The sequence below is a fragment of the Phalacrocorax carbo genome, chromosome 20 (assembly GCF_963921805.1).
Source record: "Phalacrocorax carbo chromosome 20, bPhaCar2.1, whole genome shotgun sequence".
Taxonomy (NCBI): Eukaryota; Metazoa; Chordata; class Aves; order Suliformes; family Phalacrocoracidae; genus Phalacrocorax; species Phalacrocorax carbo.
The window spans coordinates 4,126,195-4,133,148 of NC_087532.1; positions in this window are offsets into that span (position 1 = coordinate 4,126,195).

Consider the following 6,954-nt stretch of genomic DNA (forward strand, 5'->3'; position numbering starts at 1 on the left):
CTAGCGCTGGATGGCTGAGCAATGCTTACCTTTAGACACCTGTTTAACTCCTAGCCCTGAGCAAGCCTCAGCGATGTCCGCAGCATTTCTGACATATCTGAAGTTAACTACCTGGGTAAAGCTTTGCCTGATCAGGGCTTTTCCCTCCAGCAGCAGCAGCTGTCACATTTTCAACAGGACTGTAATTTTTATGTCCTTTGAAGATTTTTCCAATTTTAACAACTCATGGCACAGGCAAATCAGCTTCTTTTAGGTTGGGCTGAGTAACTTCGTAAAGGTCTCTCATTTATTGTGAGTTATTGCCTCCTCAGAATGACTGTACAGACACTCCTGCTACACTCAGCAGTTTCGTGCCAGCATCTCTCTGCTGTTTGACCCCGAAGCACTTCCCTTTCAAGATATTTGTTATCACAGCTCTCAGCCAAAGCTATCACAAGTGTCATACCTTCATTCTCCGGCTGCTTCCCTTGGTGTCTGTGGGCACACGCTTGGTGCTTGCCGAGAGCAGATCCTTTAAGGTGTATCAGTTCGGTATCCAAAAGTCACAGCAGCCACAGTATCAGTAACCACAGGGTAAATCCCTCCGTCTGCTCACCTCTCAGTACAGTGAGGGACAGAGAGCAGAGCTCTTCATTCACACTGGCACGGCACACACCTCATAGCAGGAAACCCACAAGATTTTAGGCCAAGCCTTCAAAGCAAATAAAAGATCTGTGTCAATATCCTGGCGAAACAAAACAGAGCCCCAATCTTAATCAGAAATACGTCCCCAGGGGTGAGAAAGTATCCCTATACCCACTTGGGCTGGCCCCTGATTTCTTCACTGGTTGCCTCCATGCCCCACCGGCTGGTTTTTCTGCTCTGAGGCTCTCCATCTCTGATAAGCTCCAAGACATGTTTTAATGTGGGTTTTTTTCCCCTTTTCTCTTTTAAGTTAATCCCTCTCGGTGGTTTCTGACATTGTCAAATGGCTTTTGTGTACTGTCAGAAAATCTCTTGATGTAGCTACAGAGCAGCTGCTAACAAGTTGCCCCTGGGATCCTACATCTATGAGGCTGTCTGCCTATATAATGATTTTCAAATAAGTAAATCTATTAATGAGGTCCCGGTGGGAGCTGGGGAGCAGCTCCCTGTCAGAGGACCCACACAAGAGGGGCTTCGTGCCGCAGCAGCCCCTGACAGGTTCGCTCTGGCCACGATGGGCACCCCAGTGTGACGAGGGGGGTCACAGAGAGGCGCCGTCCCAGTGCAGTAGTGGGGGACACGAGCCTCTCGCATCAGCGGCTGGCACTGGCTGCAGCGTAGGTGCGTGGGAGCGACCTGCACAGCCCTTTCCCCTTGGTTGTGGAGGGAAAACGAGGAACAGACTGGGATCTGTCACGTGCTCTAGGTAAGATTCAAGAGATGGACTCAGGAAGTCAGTCTCTTCCTCCCCAAATCTGGTTGGCAGCCTTAGTATCGAGTTAAATATTCAGAGCTAGTCTTCGGGGGTTTTCCATTTTGCCCCAAGGTTTAGGAGCTACTGGGATCCAAGCTTTTCTCAGCAGCATGTTCCTAAACCTTCAACTTTAAAGCAGGAAAGTATAAAGAGATTTGCACATATTCACATGACTCCACGAGACAGCGTATAAAAACCCAAACCACTGAATATTACAAGCACTGTGGTATAATAACAGGTTACAAGGAATTCAGCCTGGACACATCCAACACCCACATGAGATGAAGGGCTGCAGTTGCCCAGGGAGGTGCTTGTTTCATGCCCATATACAGTACTGTCTGCACTCTCCCCTCGCGCCGGATCCAGCCCTGCATCTCGTGCAGACGGGCACTTTTCCCTCCGAGTCAGCAGCGAGCCCGTGCCCTCGCTCGATGCAAGGGGCCGGCTTCAGTCTCGCAAAGATGGGCTGGGTTTTGCATTGCGAGAGGGACAGGGTATCGGCCCAGAGCACGCACGCACACACAGGTGTCATCTTGCTGTGTTTTCAGTGGCCGTGAACCTCCAGCATGGTTTAGGACTTAACCTAGCAACCTCTCAGCTTGGAGGAAAAAGCATCCAGTGAACCACAATGACTCTTTTAATTAAAAAAAAAAAAGAAAAAAGAAAAAGAAAAAGAAGCAGAAAGAAAATTCAGCGTGAACTTCAGGGCAAATGATCCTCCATTATCAAATCCCATCTTAAAAAGTGCATGGGGCTAATTGAATTACTCTTGCTGGATTTCTATGTAGCCATGAAGTCTTCTTAATGTGGATTGATAGCATAAATCTGTTCCCCATTGAGGAAAAAGTGAACACTGGCCCCTGACATCTATCTTTCTTTCCAGAAATCCCATCTAACTGGACGTCTCCCTAGGCCACTTCCAAGAGAAAGATGTCTCTATACATTACCCCTGACACGCAGCAGCAAAAGGAAGTGAGGTCCGTTCACATCTAATTACTCCCACTCCTGGATTTATTACAATCATGCCAGGATTAATTGAGAAAGTAAAAATGCTTAGTTGGGTGATCAATCTTCTCCGAGTTACTTACCTTGTCACTCGCTAATAACTGTAAAATAAAAATGCCCCTCTTCGCTGCATCTCAGCAAATGGATTTCTGTAATACATTGCTAGGAATCTTTAAAAGGCATTTGAAAGCAGTAAGGAGACAAATTGGATTAGCTGGAGAGAAAGTGCAACCAAAGCATTTTTTTCATTACCATAAAGCAAAAATTTCAGCTCTCCAACACTCAGGTGCCGATACAGAGACAGCGGCCACCCCTGTGAGGGGCTCGGGGACAGTGGTGGCCCCGCGACACCAGCACGGTGCCCGGAGCAGCGTTGGCAGGAGCTGTGGGGCAGGCTTTGGTACAGGGGTCACACATACAGCGATGGGGGGGGGCTGAAGAATATTCTGAGTAAAACACAAAGAGCCTTTCCTGGATTACAGACCAAGTAATTTTTGACACCTGAGACATATTCTTATGTAAGGGAGGCTGGGTTTTTGCTCAGCTGAGACTGGACACGGCCAGTGGCTGCTCTCATCTTGCCCACCTCCCACCACGGGGCTCCCTGGCTTGCCCCAGTGTGTCCTCAGGAGCCGGGGCAGCTCTTTTGGTTTAGATCTCCTAGCTAGTAAGGCCTGCTTTCCCCCAAACAGCCACCTTATGTCAAGGCGACTGGAAGGATGTTAGTGTCTTCGAGATCAGACCTTTTCCCTGTCAAATTTGGCCCAACCTTTATTGCAAGGAACACACACGATGCACAACATTAATGACCCAACACCATTCTTTCCGAGAGTCTTGTCTGAAATACCCTATTTTCCTTCTGCAACAAGCTCTTTAAAATAACAAGAACCCAGGAGCTCCCGCAGCCAGAGCAGTCCCAGTTCCGACCCATCACGTCGCCTGGCCTGTGCGATATGCTGCCCTCGGCGTGCCAGCGGGTCCAGCTGCAAACCCCGGGTGCCGAGGGCTGCAGGAGAGGTGGGGCGGCAGCAGCCGTCCCGCGTGTGCCCTGCTGCAGGCTCCAGCCAGCATCCCCGGCGCTGGAGCTGGCAGATGCCACAAAAACACCCAGCTTTTGGGAACCCTCCTTTAATGGAAAGCATTGAGGGTGCTGGGAAACAGGACTCGAGTTGAAAGAGAAGAGATTAAGATTCAGGGCATGCAGGGATCAGGCTTTTTTCTCCCCCCCCCCCTTTTTTCAACGAGCAAGGAGCCAGGGTTTTAGCACTCAGTTAGAGGGCCCTTGGCAACCCCTGCAAAGCTGCTGGTGGGCCAGAGCTGCTGCCCAGCTCCGCTCTGCTGGGCTCCTCTGACAAAAGGTCTGCGTGGTGCCCAGCGAGGCTGCCGGGCTGGAATAGCCTGTGCGCAGGCCGGCAGGGAGGGACCGAGCCCTCCCAGCTTGTGGTTTCACACTCCCCTCACTCAACCCATTTCATAGTTAAAGGCAGGATTTATTGGATCAGACTCTCAGGGAGATAGAGGCTTTTGTGTTGAATTTTATCCAAAACAGTTAATGCAGCTGCTGCTGTTGCCATTAGCATGGGGGGAACAAAAATGGGGGGGAGAGAAAAAAAGACATTGAAACTATCAGCTCTTAAAAGATTTCTTCCTCTATCTGAAAATCAATTTCTTAGTGCACACACATAGAATGACCAGGAAATATTTCATCCTCTCGGTGCCAAGCTGAGAGAAGCCAGCACTGGGGCGATGCTGCCTCGCATTGATTCTCCCAAATGCTCTCCGCTGCATTCATTATTCCACGCACACACACACACACACACACACACAGAGCAGGGACTGAGGCTGAGTTAACCTCTTGCTGCCTGCTCTTCCAGGGCAAAGGGAAGGGGTGCTGCTGAGACAGAGCAGGGCCACCCAGTCCCTCGGCAAGTCACTGCCCTTCTTTGTCTTACCTTTCCCAGTGTGAATTGGAGATAACATCGAGGACCCTGTCCCAGCGAGGATCAAGGAGAGGCCCCAGCTTTGTGTGAGCCTTGATGGCCCATCGGGCTGGCGTGGGCAGGGCAGGGGGACATGAAGGCAGAGCTGCCAAGCAGCCCCTCGCATCGCTGCAGGCGGTTGACAGCAGGGGTGTCCTGCTTCAGCCCACATTGCACCGGACTTTCAAATTGAGCAAGATCCTGAACATCACTTCAACCTCTCCATCAAATATTTATTTGTGTCCGCAGGACACGGGCTGAGCGTGGTGGGGCAGGCCCTGTGCCATGGGAACCCATGCCCAGCTTGACACCTTCTGACTTAATTCGGGTCATGCAGGGAGAGAGGGCAGGAGACCGGGGAGCTCAAGCTGCTGTCTGCCTCTGGCCAGGGGGTGAGCAGGCTGCTGGTAGGAATCCCTCCCCAGTAACGTCGCAGCCCAGGCTTTGAGTCCTCCGGGAAAGCCCAGCTGCACCTGGAGTGCATTGGCAGAGCAATTGCCAGCTGAGGGTCCTGCCGTACCCAGCAACGCAGTCAAACAGGGCAGAGGACGGCAGCCTGCCCTCCAAATGCGTCTGCCCAGCTGGCGCCTAAGGGACCCTACAGAATTCTCCTTTCCCTGAGTCTGTCTGCTGGATGCACTGCAAGGAGCTGAATCCAAATAAAAGGCCTGGTGTCACTGAAGAGTGACAAGAGAGGGAGAGAAAAATTAGCCCTAGCACAAGGGGAGAGTCAGCATCATGCGATGTACCAGGTTGGTGCAGGACTGATAGATGGACACAGCACTCCCAGCAGAGGTCCTGCCTCTCCCCAGCACCCCTTGCCAGCTGGGCTTTGGCAGACCCCTGCATTCCAGCCTGACCAAAGCAGTTGCTGCTCCCATAACACTGCAGGATTTGAGAGCTGAACTCTCTTTAACACCCTTCTCTTCACAACCGATCCGGGAGGAGCACGACTGCTCCCGCGCCGTCGTATGCACTCTGGTCGGTCTAGGAAGCGCTGGTAACACTAAGCGACTGGCCCAAAACGATAAAGGAAGTCTGAGGCACAGCATCAACCAGAAAGATGCTTTCCCCTCCAACCTCCTTTGCTAATCCGGTCTGAGGTGAGGAGAGCACTGCCGGTGGCCTGGGGCGCAGCAGGGAGAGCGGGCTCGGGTCAGTCCTCTTCCCATGGCACAAGGTGCTGCACCCAGGGGCGGAGCAGCCACCTCCCTCCCGCTGGCGGATGCACGGCCACGGAGCGACTGCAGTAAGAGGCTCCAGGCAAGGTACCACCTTCCTGCCAAGGCGACTCAGCTTGCTGCAGGGAGCAGGAGGCGAGCCAAGCAGCCCGACACAGCAGGGCTGGGGACTGAGCCTCCATATATTGTGTCATCTACTTAGGGCCTGTCAGGGGAACCACATTCTGACTCCCTTTGGCAGCAATAGGCAGAGCCTTTCAATTAAACAAAGTGCTTCGGTGAATTGCCGCCTCATCCATTAGGCTCATCTGACTCAGGCATTTGCAGGCTGTCTGCTCCCCATTGCGCCTCATTTGGGAAATTGGTTTCTTTAAAAAAGCAGAAAGGAAGAGGAAAGGTCGAAGTCTGTGCAAGGGGAAAGAAATGACCCCACCATGACAAACCCAATCTTGCAGCCCAAGGCAAGCTGTGCTTTTACCTCTTTAACAGCAGAGGCAGCTCGTGGCAGACTGGTGCAATGTTCAATTCAGTGGGAAAACCTGGCCATGTTTTCAGTCAGGTAAGGCAGGCAGGGAGGCAAATGCACACGACGCCAAAGCAGAAGGCATTGCGCATTCACGTGCGTGGGTCCCCCCTCTGTGGGTGCTGCCAGCTCCTCCGGTGTGGGGTGGTGCAGAGCCGGCAGGTCCCGGCCGATGCTGGCGGGAGGGTGCGAGTGACCACACGAGGAGCGACTCAGCCCCTCGCTGGGCTGAGGAGGCGTTGCTCCTAAGCCATGCCGCTCTCAAATCAGATGGCTGGTACAGAAAAGCCGAGTCCTGTTCTCTTCCTGTAGTTATAAAAGTTTTCTTTGTTAGGCAATAGCTGGAAAACAGCTGCTCCTGAGCGGAGGGCTTGTTCAGACACATAATCCTTGCTGAGGAGCCAGGCCATTTACAAGGGTGAACAGCTCTGTGCTGGGATCTTAAAACTGAGCAGCTCCTCATGTGCTGGCTGTATCAATGTGCCCACGCTCCCAGCTGCCAGGCTGGAGGCAGTCCGGACAGCGTGTCCATTCACACCCCGGGGCAGCGGTTAGGTCCCTGGCAGCAGCCGGGTGCTGGGGGCACCCCTGAGCTGGCACCAGCACCGCGGGGAAGCCTCTGGGGGGATGGCTGGGTCCCGCTGGGAGCTGGCAAGGGTGGAGATCTGGGCAGGAAGGAGGCCCTGGTAAACAGACCTGCTCTGTGTCTGGGGCTGGGCGAGCTGACTGCAGCCACACAGTTCTGCCCCCACTAAAAGAAGAGTTAGCGGCTTTCCTTGTCCCCTTCCAGGGCTGTAAAGAGCATCAGGAATAAGATGACATGTTGCA